General features: G+C 41.7%; 1 protein-coding gene and 2 long non-coding RNA genes across 4 annotated transcripts in view; 1 reads left to right on the top strand and 2 right to left on the bottom strand.

The window, feature by feature from the left end:
• The window catches only part of LOC124416433, an 81,912-nt gene extending 69,398 nt beyond the window's left edge, over positions 1-12,514 (top strand). For both annotated transcript variants that reach the window (XM_046897522.1, XM_046897521.1), the window contains one exon: positions 12,463-12,514. The gene's annotated coding sequence lies outside the window, so the exon portion shown is untranslated. The remainder of the gene's footprint in view (positions 1-12,462) is intronic.
• The window catches only part of LOC124416466, a 35,489-nt gene extending 21,146 nt beyond the window's left edge, over positions 1-14,343 (bottom strand). Inside the window, exon 1 of the long non-coding RNA XR_006930769.1 lies at positions 13,540-14,343. This is a non-coding gene — a long non-coding RNA (uncharacterized LOC124416466). The remainder of the gene's footprint in view (positions 1-13,539) is intronic.
• On the bottom strand, positions 2,570-13,013 carry LOC124416468. Its single transcript, XR_006930771.1, has 3 exons — positions 12,873-13,013; positions 6,610-6,613; positions 2,570-2,580 (listed from the first exon to the last, which is right to left on the bottom strand). It is a non-coding gene; the product is annotated as an uncharacterized LOC124416468 (long non-coding RNA).
• Positions 14,344-15,378: the final 1,035 nt, after the last annotated feature.

The following is a 15,378-nucleotide window of genomic DNA, read 5'->3' as shown; positions in this document are numbered from 1 at the left end:
TATTTCCTATTTTTATCCACTTACCCACTGCCTTTTGTAATTCCAATTCTGTCCGGGAAAATCTTCAGCACGAAAAAACTGGGCATCCTGGCAACTGGGTACTGAGAACGTAACTCTCAGGAGTACCCGAAGGGATGACAACGACCAAGCGAAGCGGTCGCACGAATTCGTAAGCAAAAAAAATTAAATTCCTGTAATAAAATCAAGAGTTCCGTTAGTCGATTTACAAAAAATTACAATTAGGTACTGTGTGGTTACGTGTGTGATGCAGACGCGTCATTTTATGTTGCCTGCACTATACCGTCTGTGACGACCTTCGTTGAATTCCTTGTTTATTCATTTCTCTTCTAATCACTTTAATTACTCAATTCACGACTTGCAACCGACCTCGAGCGAGCTTTGGACAGAGGTTTTTCATACTCGTCATAGACTTGGCTACTTAAAAATTGGCATTCACGTGGATCAAGGTATCTCGGTACCATTTGCGGCCATAACTTAGGATTAGACGTATAACGAGTATATACAAAAGTGCTACCAATTGACGAGCCAAACGCTATAAAGCGAAAACGCCTCGCGTCTTGGTTTGATCAAATCGGGAGATCGACTCAGCGCATTTCACCCACTTACGAGACCTCCCAGAGGGTTTAAAGGGTTTTTAACGGGCCCGATTTTATCGGGCTCAGGTTACAGCGCGAAGTATAGCAAGGCGAGCAAAAGTGTGCAAGATCGAATAAAGTGCAGACGTTATTGTCGCGGAGTTCTTCGCCGACAGCTGCTCGTTACGGAGGGACGTTCGCTTGCAGGACTCGTCGTCTCCTGGCCACGCCTCGCGTCTTGCCACGAAGTCTGCCTTCTTTCCTTCCTTCCTTCCTTCCTTTACCTCTTTATACCACCGCCCGTAGTATAACTGATGTATTGGCAGCCGTTGAACTGGTGTGTGTGTGTGTGTGTGGGGGGGGGGGGGGGGGGGGGGGGGCATAGCGAAAACTCCGAACGACTCGCAAGTACGGGTGAACAATTTCGAGCCAGAGGAATAGTTTGCGAAAAATAACGTGGGCGTAGGTATTGCACGGTATTAGACCGCTGGAATTAATTGTCCGTGACGTGGACGGCGGGCCCCTTATATCGCCCCCACGAACCGGACTTAGTTTGTCCTCAACAGGCGTCCGGTCGCCATCAACGGCACCGTTATTTCAAACTGCATCGAGAAGTTGTAAAAAAGAAAAGAAAAGGAAAGGAAAAAAAAACGGGACAGACAATAAAACTTGGAAGACTTCGAAGAGTTATCTCTCGCAAGTCTTTCGGCCGAGCTTTGATGAAGCTGTAATTCTCATACTCGCGAGTTTAATGCGCGAATGCGGTTTGTCGTACCTTAGCATCGGGGGAACGTTAACGACAAGTTACTTACGGAGTTAAGACGGGCTTCGGGGGGTTGGGAGGGGTGAGTATCGAGGCGAATGAGGGGAATCGAGGTAGGGAAAAGCCCAAGCTGCGCTTCGCGCGAACAAGCTGCGAGCAACTTTTCTACTCGAAGCACGCCCGATCCTTCGGGCTTTCTTGGAGATGGACAAAAACGCTCGCCGACTGCTTTACACCTCGCTACGGAATGCTCGGCGAACAACGCGCTTGCTTTTTCACATTAATCTGGGCTCGTTGAACAAGCTTCCTACGCTACGTGTTAATTTTTATACCTTTTTACACCTGTAATGCTTAAGCTAACTGCTGCGAGCACGGGGACCACCATTTTGCTAGAAATAATCCGTCCATTGCACTTTATGTTATATTTCTCTACATCAGGATCCATCCTGTCGATCCTTACAGATCATGTGTGCAGCGCGCGCGTGTTTCTGGCGCACGTTTCATCGCCATTCTGCTCGCATCCCCTGCAATTTGATCCTTCGTTTTTTTTTTTTTTTTTTTTTTTTTTTTGTTTTCACCATCTTCTTGTCACATTATTATATCAAGTCTGAACGCAAATTATGTTTTTCCTTACATTCTCGAGCGAGATTTACGGTGATCGTTATAAATTTTCACCCGTGCAACATTTCATTGTGAACATTAAATTCAAAATTCTTGAAGTGACAGCACGGAACAAATTATACGATAGGCTCTTTACGGCTGACAACTACAGGACAAACTATTTGTATAATATGTTAGATTGAAAGTAATTTCAATACACGAAGAAGATCAAATGCCGCTGCGGTGTGGAACAATTTGACGAGTATCTGAACGGCGGTCTATAATTAATTAAAATCTTACCTTTGGATTACGTTGTAATTATCATCGCGGTAACAGACGTGTGCTGTTCGTGTACGTAATATGACAAAGGTAGGTAAGTACTTACGAAACAGCCTGAACTTGGTCACGAATAAGGGGACAAACTGGAGTTAAGTAGCGTTCGGTGAAGGTGGCCCCAATTAGCAACGACCTTTGTGGCGTGCCGTGGGTGAAACGAGAAACGAGGCTAGTTGCGGTTCCGACGCAGAGGGTCTGAGGTAGAGTGAATCGCTAGATGTGAACTAACTGGAGCTGGGAGAGAAAACTCCATTGTTTTTTACATTCTTTAACAATCCATTGTTGCTAATGCCATTTCACAGGGTGCCTGCTAAGTGGCCGCGGCACATTCTGCGATAAAACTCTTAGCGGCTCGCCACGTGTGACATTGTAAATTAGGGCACCGGAATTTTGCTAATTAACAAAGAAAAATTACCCCTATACTCATGGGAACTAACTTTTCACTATCAACTTGTCGTCGTGGTGGAATTTCCGCCATGGCTACATACCCATGAATGTGCATTAGCGATGAACTTTGAGAGATGTGGCAAAATTTGAGGCTGATAGTTGTTATGACTTTCGTTCTTAATTTTTATTAAAAATTTTTAATATATTTACAAGACAGAGGCTTCGGTTTTAGAGAGTGGTGTCCCGTGAGGATTTAAGTCCGGCCGATGATCAACTTGCAATCTTATAACTACAACCGGGTCAAAATGTTTCTTATGATACATACAATTATGATACTGATCACTTAATTGCTTCCGGGAAAAAATTTTAGTACAAAACCTGTTCGCATGGGTCACACGTGCCTGTTGAGAAATATTCGCAGCGCGGATTTGCAAGCTTGCAAGATTATACCTGATAGAGAAAAGAAAAAGAAACATAATGTGAAATTGAGTATAAATGGCTGCTAGAACCGTTTTGAACTAACCCAAGAAATAACCGTACAGATTGAATTAACCCGAGTTGGATTAATACCAGTTGGGCGTGAAGTGAATTGGCGGTTATAAATTCTTTTCCATTTTTGAACGTCCGATATAGAATCGAGATCGAGACGAGACGCTGTTAAGAGGGATCCAAATTGTTTGACTAGGCGAATCGACCGTCTCTTTAACCGTTATACATACTTCAAAGAAACACGCGCGAACGAACGAACGAACGAACGAACGAACGAACTATTGGAGTGACAATGCCTTATTAATATTGGCGGTTTAACGACCTTTTATCCGCGGCGAGGAGAAAGAACAAACACGATTCATTGTCCGAGATGGAGGAACCAGTACGACTCCATTGTGTATCGGTCAACGAGTCCTTCTCGTTCGACGATCAAGTTTACTATAAAAAATTAAAAACGTCTTACCTAAGTACAAAATGCAGAGTAGGGGTATTTATTAAAACCAGTAACTCTCTTCAAGTAAGTAAGTACTAAATAATCCGGGCAGCTTGCAATCAGACGCATACAGACACGGCAGGCACACCGTCTGCATGTGAATCGTGATCTGGGTCGGCTGATTGCAACAATGCGCTTTGTGCGCTGTTTGCTCTAGACTCCGGACTCTAAACTCCGTCATCCAACTAGTCTCTGGCCTAGGAACACGGTGACACAATAGATGCAGTCTGTAAAGAGGGCTGCCACGGGAGTCACGGTGGTGAAGGAATTGTCGCTTGTTACGTGTATCATTGTTGAGTTGTTACGATACGTTATACGCAACGTTAACTGAATCCGACGTAATCAGTTTTTACTACCGAGTTGCTGTCAGAAGTCACTGACATACCTACGTACTCACTGCCTGAAAACTTAGCAAAGCAATCGAAGAAAAATTTTTAGCACTTTCATTAACTTGCATTACTTGCATTACACACCGATAAACGAGTCTTGGATAAATTAAAGTAGGTATACCTCGAGCTATCACGGATTTCTGATATTCTCTCTCGACTAATTACACGCCACCTAGCTTCTTCGTATCATATCTATTATACGGATACATTGACGCTACTGTGCGCGGTACGATTTACATCCTGCAACAACGTATAATCATTCGCTAGCAGCTAATTTGTATACTGAATTTTTCCCTACCCTCAAACACACCTGTGTATAATGCAATAATAATTGTTTCTACGTTGCATCTTTTTATTTGTCAATTATACCTACGAGTCTGTACCTCCGTGTGCCAGTATAGATATTCTCTGTCGATTTCGTGGGGCAATTAATCAATCTACCGACCCGTATGTATGCATGCATGCATTATCCACCAGACGTGTTATACGGGGTGACTCGTTCGAATTAATTATCATCAAATCGAAAGTAGTGAATTCCTTCTGTAATGAAAATGCGCCGCGTTGTCCCCGAAAATCCACTGCAGGTACTACGGAGGCGACAAAGCGAGAAAATCGATTACGACGCGATTTCGCCAAGGTATAATTACATTGTGAAAGTGCGCAAGAAAAGTGGACTGCCGATTTTGCGTTTTCATTCGGAACAAACCGGAAGTTTCATTCGGACAACCGGCTTCCTCCGAGCGGCAATTGAACGCGACCAGCCTGCAGAGAGCTCTCCTTAATCAAACGAAATCGGGTCGAGCATATAAGTGAAATGTGAGAAACCGCTTGTGCAATCGGAGAAGTAACCGTATAAAGTTGAGACAGTCTGTGTAACGCGGGTTTAATGCGGCGCATGCTCCTTTCGGTAAAAATATCTAAGCTCGTAGGCGTTTTATGTACATAATCGATTGTCTTCGCAGTCGAAAGTCCCGCGTCATTTAGCGGATTGGCACACGCTGCGCTTAGGAGAGTTCGATCTAACGCAATTGCCCAATGCCGATGTGTCAGCGATCATTCTTTGACTCACGACTCAAGTCTCCTTTGTACCGCTATTGACAAAATCACTTGAAACGGTTGCCGATGCATGCGGAACACCGCTGACGATGACTTCCGGTAGTTTTCTAGTCTCGATAGCGAGGTGGAAAACGCTTCACTCGTAACCAAGAATTATTATAAGATGCGCAAGTGTGTAGGAGGTAAAAGAGACGCGGATATCCGTCGATCTGCGAGAGGAAGCCGGTCGTTTTAATTGAATGAATTGCGTATCGAAAGCAATTTTCTTTAGAAAGCGGGCAGGTGTAATTAGACGATGAACTGCCGGGCTTGATTGAACGATTTCGATGTCACAGAGATTTTCTTGACACCGATTGATCGGCGTTTCTATCGGCTCGATCCTAGTCGATTCTTCGCTCTGCGAGTTCGCTCACGCGTTTCTCCTAGAGCTAATTAAACTCTCGCCGTGGCTCGTTAGACCCAAAACACAGTGATGATGATGATAACTTCATTCATTTTATACCTCTTACAGATGTGGGTATATGTGTATATACGCGGTCTCTCAACTGTTACGCAATGATGAACTTGTATTTTAACGTCAATATGACAGATCACCTTGATTGATATTACAACGGTTTCCTCAACTTAAACATATACTTTACATTAACATATGTACACGTCGTTACGCGTTCGCAGGATTCCTTATTCGTATGTAATTTTTATTCGGTTCTTCTTCTATTTCCTAGATTTTAACGCTTGTTACGTAACCACTTTCCTTGATCACTTGGAGTAAAGGAACTTGTTGTCCTTGAAATATGAGAATTCGGGAAGCTCGTTGAACTCTTGCACAAACTTCATCGAATGTTAATTTCTCCTAATTTTATTTATTCGTTTTCACTTCACACCGTCAACGCGAGCGACAACGTCATACCTACAGTGTATGTATCTGGGTTCGATTTTTTTCTCTCTAGAAATTTGAATTAAGTCAATCTTTTTTCAACCAATATTTACCGCCGCGGGGGCTCCTTCGTACAGACATACGTCAAACATTAATTTTCCCTTTAGATTATACCTACATACGGGCACGCGGCTACAAAGAACCCATAAGAATCGTTCCTAAACGAATAACTAGAAAGTGAGTTAGAAAGAATTATTCCCCTGACAAGAGTTTGAAGCACGTATTTTCAAATAAAACAAATTGAATTTTTCCATCAATTTCCCGACCGATTCGTAACCCATTTCTGCGGACGCATCGAATGAACTTGTTGAATAACCGCGAGGCTGAAAAGGTTTTTGCCATCGTTCTGGGCAGGGTACGTTGTCCCTACGCAACGTACACGCATCGCTGTGCGTATGTACCTGCATATATGCAGCTTGTACATCTACAGTATGTATGCATGCACGTCGGTGGAGATACTTAGAAACGGACACGGCAGCAGGGACCCGGACGGACATCTGGACACACACGTATATATATATATATATATATATATATATATATATAGATATATATACGCGCACCGCGCTCAGGGGGCGTTGACCTTGCGGTGGGCCCCGGGATTCGACGGTGCTCGACGAGGAGTTTCGGTAATAAACCCATTGTTGCACCTGCCTGTGTTTCATGCGAGCTCGGTACACACTGTATAAGGTTTATGTATACGGTATACCCTAACCACTGTACGTAGGCACGACAAACCGGCGGAAAACACCATCGGCGTTGGGCTTCGTGCCATGCTTCACGAGCGGTACGTGGATCCGGCTGCAGTAACGCGTCTTCGTCGAACGACGATCCCTTCGTAAATGGGCAGAACCATTTTTTCACCATTCGGAATGATCCATGACGACTTAATCATGATTCTAGATGAAGTCGGACGCATATTACGATATATGAAAGATTTGACATAGTTAAGCGGGAAATCGACATGGCAGCGTAACATTGTTTTCCATTATAAATTTTATATTGTAATTTTTGACGATGGTTTGAAGCCTGATGCGGGGGAAAAAAATTGCAGTAGTCAATACGATGATGTGGTAGGAGAAGTATTATCTAATATAGGTATGCGGTGAACCTTCTCTTCGCACTGAAAGTCGCATACTTATACCTTTAACATTGTAGAGATCGGGGACTTGCCGCACGAAGGCAATTAACTGGAAATCCAGATCTTGCTGGTTATACGGTGATGACGATGGTAATAATAATAATACTAATGGTAATAATAATGATTATAAAAAAAAATTAACGCAGCAGTGACGACGATGAGCCTGATGATAATGACGACGATAACAAGGGTAATAAAGCAAATGGTAGAAAAGTGGAATAACCTATATGTATAGCTTATGGGCAGTGGCAACGGGCGAGCCGGCCGGATTGGAGCGTTGATTTGTAGCCTAACTAAACCCCGGACTCGCATGAGCAAGTACCTACCTACGTACACACACATACGAGTGAGTACACAGAGGCAGGGTGCAGCAGCGGCAGCCGGAGAGTGCCGCGTATGGACTATCTCCAAACTTGTTTCACCCGACAAAATGTAGCCTGCAGTTTACATACGGTGTTCAACGTCGGTCCGCTCCGAGACGCCGCGTCGGTTGGACTTCTGCAAATGCCTGAGCATCTGTAACTTGGGGGGATATATTATACGTATAAGAGGATAGTCGCCGACTGGCGATGACTTACGAAAACGTCCCGCAACATGCAAGTAATTACACCCTTCGTCGTATGATAAACCCGCAAGATGATGATGATGATGATTATCCGCTCGATGCAAACTTTGTTTGTTCCCCCGATCCGTGGAGGGGCCTCTTTGCTCACCCACCAATTCCCTTGCGCCGAACAAAAAACATACGATGTATATCGAGCTTCTTCTATACCTACCTTCTTCTTCTTCTTCTTCTTCTTCTTCTTCTTCTTATCTTCTTAACTCCCTGAATCGGTGTGAGCTCGGCCTTATTATATACATATATATGTATATATATATATGTTTATATGTATACATACAGATATCTCGCTGCACTCGTCCCGAGCCTCGGTCGCCCTTAGGCTCATACGTGTGTCTGCAACCGGCTGTGCAACGCCTCTACATACGTGTTCACATGCCTGTGAATATGGATATGAATATGACGGTACCCACAGCGTGGGTCGCTTTGTTCCGCCACGGGTATCTATCTCTTGTGTGCGATGCATGCATTGACGTAGCCTCTCCCCGCACCTACGGTACACTCGACGAGTGTAACACATACCAGGTATACCAGGTATACACATGCAGCTTAGCCGCAAAAACGTTCGCTTCACTTCGCCGAAGTTTCATTGTCAGTTCGACTGACTCTTCATTTTCAACTATTTTATGCGATTAACGCTCGCGCGGAGTATAATCTTTCATTTTTTGTCTCGGTCTAATGTATATATGTGGTATACATGTATATAATAAGTCTGTCTGATAGAGAAACTCGATGTGATTAACAAGTATATGCGAATTTAAAAATAAACTTAGATTCAGCGTTTAGCCGAATCTTCAAAGCCGGTAACAATGTATTCTGAGCGTAAATGTATATGTACGTATATAATCTCGTCGAGATTTGAACTGAGCTTGGCTCGTAGACTGTTAAAAAAAAAATGCTGCGCAGCCAAGTGTATTGCCATAAATAATGTGCTTCTAAATTAGCGAAGACACTAACGTCTTTAACCGCAATATCTTATAATTTTTATCCTCGTAAAAAGTGTTCATTTGCATAATAACTGTTGTGCTTCTTAGGTTTAGGTTGCAATATCCTTCAACGAATCCTGGATAAGACGTAGAGAAATATAAATTTTTAAACTATTTTGCCGAGGCGAGATCGACGTCCGTCTCATCATTGATTAAACTCCTTAAGATCTCGGCATGCGTGACAAATTTTTCGTTCCTCGTCTTACACGCGTTCCAATTTATTATAGCTACATATTACGTATAAAGATACACGCAAACACACTTTTCCTTAATATGATATGTAACCAACCGTTCATTCTCCGCGTGGGACTCAGTTTGCCGTTGCTGATAATGACCATGCAAGTTCGTTGCCATTGTCCGACCACGTACGGCAATCCGCAAAGGGGTTATTATTTCGGCAAAATGCGGTTCCGCGCCGCACCACGTGCCATGCCTTCGTATCCGTCGGTCCTTTCGTCCTGTCGGCTGCCCATCGATCCGTGCCTGTTCCTGTGCCATTCTTGTTATTGCCATATTGCCATATTATGTCATTGTTCTTATCATTATCATCACCATCAACATCAACATCGTCGTTATTGTTGTCGCCGTAGTTGTTGTTTTTTTTTTAAGTTTTTTTTTTTTTTTTTTTTTTTTTTTTTCTTTATCATTATTATCATCATCATCATTACGTTACCACGCTTGTATCACCGTCGCAATTGTTATTAGATTGTATACCCATATTGTACCTATATCCCCCGTTATAGCGTTGAGGGAAATAAAAATGGGTCCCTTTTATATCTCCTCGGCAGTTCTCGAAGCCGGCCGATCCTCCTCGCCTGCACCCTCGACCGTCATGCCCTTGACCCTTGACCCCTGACCCTTGAACCTTGTGACCCATGAACATATATATATATATATATACACACATACACCCACACACACGTATACTCCACTACCTCGAGCAGTTCTTGTCGCTCGGGCTTCTCTCACCTCTGCTCTCAACCAATTTATTTTCCGACGCGCTTCTTCCACAGCAACGCCTGCATACTTGTAACTAACCACGAAAACTTTGGCTCACGGTGCCGGAAAAAGTTTAAGAGCCTCGGTTTTTGGTCAAAGTCATATTTATATATATATATATATATATATATATATATATATATGTGTGTGTGTGTGATTATGTATGTAAATATCGTTCGCTTTTTATCACTTCTAGTACCTCTGATTGCGAATCGATCACGGTTATATGTTTGAAAGTGTAAAATTATTTTTCAAGAAAATTGACATTTTTGTAAGCATCGCCTAAACGTCGATTCGACATTTAGCTTTATGCGTTGGAAAAGACAAGGGGCCATCACTTTGTAGGTACGTGTGTTCAATCTGTTTCGGTGATAAAATTTGGGCCGATTTTTTTCGGCTACCGGCAGGAAGACTAAATTAGACAATGCCGATTGACAAATAGCGGTGCGTGAACGAAGAATAGAATCGGGTAAACAAAGAACGGTACCTATAACCTAGCATGAGACGGTTTGGTGTTACGAGGGTGTTTCCTTTTTTGTCGCTAATTAAAATCCAGAGGATACTCCGTCGCTTCTTGAAAATTAATTAATTCCCCGTCCCTCCCCCACGTCAGTCAATTCGATTTAATTGTACGTCTGGCTCTGTAGGCTCAGAGCTTCGTATAATACAACGTACTTACGTACAACCTGTAAAAGACTGATCAATGACGAACCCCGAAGGTATTTGGCGGGTAGCCGCCATCGGAAATCTCTTTTTCCTTGTGCAGTTGTGTTGATTTTTAATTTCTATTTTAATGTTTCGTTGATTTTCTATTGTTTTGACAATAGCAAGAGGTTGATCGCGTCCATTAGCGAAACACCCATCTCTTCAGCTTAATTATTAATTAATACTTTGCGCGCTTTTTCTTATCCTCATCCTCTAATTTACTCTCTATCTTTCTTTCAATTAATCACGCGCTGTGATTACTCTGTCTACACGCGCGTGATTTTCCTACAATCACGGATACGGGATGTGTTACGTTTGATTTTCTTTTTTATCGCTTTGTTAAGATATGCTCTTTTACCCGTTTAGTTTTAGTTACCTGCGATAAAACTTTTCGCAGTCCGTATTGCTTAGGACGAGGCAGAAACCTTTTATCAGTCTCGCAAGTATTTTAAGTCCGTATCACTCAATTTCCATAAACAACGAAAAACTCACCTTTTACAGCTGCAGTCCAAACCGGATTCAAGCCGACCGAAGGCGGATTAGTTTTCCTCGAAATATATAATATTAGCTCCCACTTATTCTATACGTATTTGATCTGAATTCACGGTACATTATAAGCTAGTCGAAAAGTTTGAAATTGAAATTGAAGTGGATTGCACGGAAGGAGGCGTGAGAAGCACGCGAATCACCATTCAAGCTTGAAACGCGTTTTATTCTGCACGACTCGTACCCATACACACACGCACGCACACACACCCTGAAATAGAAACAACTCGAATATAAACAGTCTTCCGTCACGCGACTCCGATACCGCATCCAGGTCATGCATTTCTTATCCGAAGCCAAACCCGGTAATTACAGACAATTGAGTGGGGGATTTTTACGTGTTTTTAATCACCACCACCATACGCCAAGTGCGCTATAAGGTAGACGGTTAACCACTTCATTCCTTCTCGGGCCGGACACGCATTATGCAAAGATTCATCCGCCGGGGAAATTCATCCAGATAACGCAAATAGTGCAAGAGTCCGACGTATCCATACCCAGGTGCGGAATATACGCAGCTTCGGGAACACGCCTATCTTACAGCATCCCTGCCGTAATATGTTGCCACTCCACGTGTCCAGGATATATAAGTCAAATCGCGAACCCGCTGTATGCATATTGTGCAGTGTGCGGTGTGCAGTCGGGGCTAATTTCTTGGCGACTCTATTTCTGGTACACCGAGCATTTACTTATACGCTGCTCGGCCGAGGAATCGCGGAGTACGGCTAGTGACTATTATCATTACGCGAGCCGAGATACGATCAAACTGTCCGTAATAACAGCCACGAACCCCGCAGCGTCCAGCCATCGACGAACGGACTCCTGCCTGAACGAAGGGATGTGTTTATTAAATTACATCAAATTATTAGCTGAGGTGCTTGCGCGGATCAACTCGATACAAGTCTGTATCCACGTATGTTACAAACAGAGGTATATGGGTATGTGGGTATGGCGCAATGCCGAAAGCCGGGTATTATTGTTTCATTTTTCGCATTTGCGAAAAATCGTGATCGGGTTAGGAGTTAGGATGGGTGAGGCTACGTACGGTGAGCCGGTATTACTGCCATCTGAAAACTGAATATTTTATGGTAAAACGGTGCTCTTTTTAAGAACCCCGCCTCGAAACAGATCGGCGGTCATTGATAATCCGTAATTTGCCGAGTTGATCCCGTCTCTTCTTCATCCCGGGAAGTTAATGGGACCTACTTTGCGTCAGCTAGTTCGTTGTCGGTAAATTGAAGGGCTCGTGATCATTTCTCCGCTCGATATACACCCGGCATATGTAATCTTCCTCCGTCTCAGCCTCGGTCGATCCCCGGCGTCGGTTTCTCCACTCCGTCAGCCGTCTAATATCTTACCGAAGAATCGCGGCGGTTCTGCTTATACTAATATTCTCATATTCGCCCTTTCTGCATTCCAGATTCGTGACCCATGAAGGACCAATGAAGGCGCAGAGCGGCCACCACGAGGGATCAAGACACAGTACTCAAACCTCATCGAAAATCAAAATTCGTAGCCAGAGCTCAAGGAAGACGCAGAGATGAAAGGAGAGGAAATTGGATTGGGGAATCTTCGTTTAATTATATGCACTTGACGCAAACCATTCTCACAAAACTTCTCGACTTACCTACATTAAAAACATAAAAAAACACTCGTATTCTGTCCCTGACGCACGCGAGGACCAAAGACGGCACATTTAGACAACGTTTGTAGGCATAGAGCTTTGGATGAAAAATACATTTTTTCCTCTAGCTTTGATTGAAAGATTTTCACTTTATTTGAACGAAATGATTCGCAACAAGGAAGTGAATTTTAGCAAAACTCGATTACCGAATGTCATGCGATGGATGCAACGTGATAGGAATATCGATTATTGTTTTGATAAAGTGCCGTTGCATATGCGGAATCTCCTCTCGCAACGTCGTCAGTGGAATACCACAAGTAAAAATAAATTCAAACAATGAATAATATACACCCATGGTATCGCCTCGCACGAGTATGGGGAAAAAAATAGTATAAAAAAACGAGATGATTATGAGCAAAAGTAGAGACGGAAAAAGGGGAGAGGCAAAGAGAATGAGATGTGGGAGAGAAGGAGAAGAAAATGAAAGCGTAGGTGAGGACATGAATGCCATAATAATGACCTAGTTTTTGTGGTCGTACTTAAGTCATACTTTATTATAGCTTTTAGCGAATACACGATTTTATTTCACATTCCATTATCAGAATATCTTACTATTATCCAAAGCAGATTAATACAGATGGCTTATGCAGTCGATGGATATACAATATACATACATAGTATAGATATATACCTAATAGTGCCTAATTTTCTGGGCGGGAAATTCTCGACTTCCAACTGCAGTATTAGCTAGTATAATATTTCTTATACTTGTGGTACGTAGGACAGTCACTATCGTGACTGTCGATACATTGTGAATTAAAAATAGAAACTACAAAAGCACAAGGTGGAAACAAAAAAAATTCATCTCCATACGATATTCACGGTAATGGTCATGGCCTTCCATGTCCATGAACTGGTTGTGGCATAAGCCGTCTGCGTTACTTTGTATTATCGTCGCTATATCCCACTTTATGCTATCTCCGTACACGATATCCGATAAACGTATCTTGGTTTAGGCTTAAATTTGTCTTTGGGACCTGCGTCCGCCTTCATAGCTCAAGTACTTACACTTACTTGAGATTGCCTTCAGACTGACGGTCCCAAATGCTCATTTGGTTCTTTGTCCATATATTTTGTGATTTTTAAAATACTGATACACGTTTAATATAAAACGTTATAGATTAAGATAGATCCCTTATCAGATTGTGTTTCGTGTATACTTGGCCACGCAAAATTTGTATAACATTGTTATCGCATGTGTTAGATATATGCTTGGAAAAGTAAAACGCAACAGAGAACCTATTATATGTGTATAAAACAAATTATAAGGATAATCCGTTGACTCTTGAGTATTATAGAAATGAATACTGTTTCATTCACAATTGTTCCACTACTTTGAACTGTACGAATTAGGAAGATTGAACGCAATAATCAAAAAAAGAAATAGGCGGAATAATAATGAAATCATAATGAAAAAGTATAATTATTAATCACGTAGACAAACGTTTTATCGACGCAGAAATACAATAATCATTATCTCAAAGCAATTAAGATAACAGACCTTGTTTGATAAACTCAAGTGGCCTTTACAATATATTCATATCTTGTTTAATATTATGAGTCTCTCAACGTGAATCAGAAAATTCAGATACCGAGATGAATACAAAAAAAAAAGAAAAAAAACCGATAAAAAAACGAAAAATACATGTTATGGAAATATTGAAAATAACATCTTCAACAAAGAATGTTGTTGAACATGGAGGCAAGAAATAAAATAAAGTCTAGAATTCGTGTATAAGTAAAATGTAATTGAATAATTTTTGTGTAAATAAGTGTACCGTCAAATGATTCCTGATTCATAATTTCGTTTAAATGACACTGTAATCCAGACTCACGATAATCATGAAATGAATAACCATCATTGTAATGTAATGATTAAAAGAAAAAAAAAAGAAGAAAATAGTAATTACTCGTGTATCATAAGTTTTATGTTACGTTTAGCCGCATAGATTATACGTTATACATATTATACGGTATACATTTTAGTTTATGTAATAATTTTGACAAAGGCACACAGTCCCCCTTACGAACGGAACTCTGTACAATATAATCAATCGCACGCGGTGAATATTTCGTACTCGATGTTCTTACTGAGCTGAATTTTGCCACGATGACAATTTCGTAAGACAATTGCAATTATATTTACCGAAGTAGCATTACATAAATATACCTATAATTTACCGTTCAATTTTCGTACTTTTCTCGATCCTTTCATTTCTCGCGCATAGAGTAGTTTGTCTTTTTGTTCGCACGGTGAAGAGGGTATCGTTTTGAATGGTTTTATTTATAAACTTTTCTTTACCAAACGATACGTCCATAAATGCTTCAAATTCATGAAAAATTTCCTCGGTCGTAAACAAAAGAGAAAGTTATTCAGACTGATGGAACTTTGTACTTAATCATGGTACGTTTTGTTTTTCATCATCAGATACAGCGTGAGATTAACAATAACAGTGTTTAGTACTAAACTTGGTAGACTATTATATTGATGATACAGGGGAATTTTTGATTAACAATTGATATTACATTCTGGAGGAGCCTACGAAGGTTGTTAGCACCGTCGTGTCTACTTATATAGTTATATATTATAATCACAATCATTATACTTGGTAAATGGTCGGCGGCATTCTATGGAACGACTGAATCTTGTGC

Source organism: Diprion similis, chromosome 2, assembly GCF_021155765.1.
Source record: "Diprion similis isolate iyDipSimi1 chromosome 2, iyDipSimi1.1, whole genome shotgun sequence".
Classification (NCBI taxonomy): Eukaryota; Metazoa; Arthropoda; class Insecta; order Hymenoptera; family Diprionidae; genus Diprion; species Diprion similis.
The sequence above is the reverse complement of the archived record's forward strand: the minus strand, read 5'-3'. Positions and strand labels throughout refer to the sequence as shown.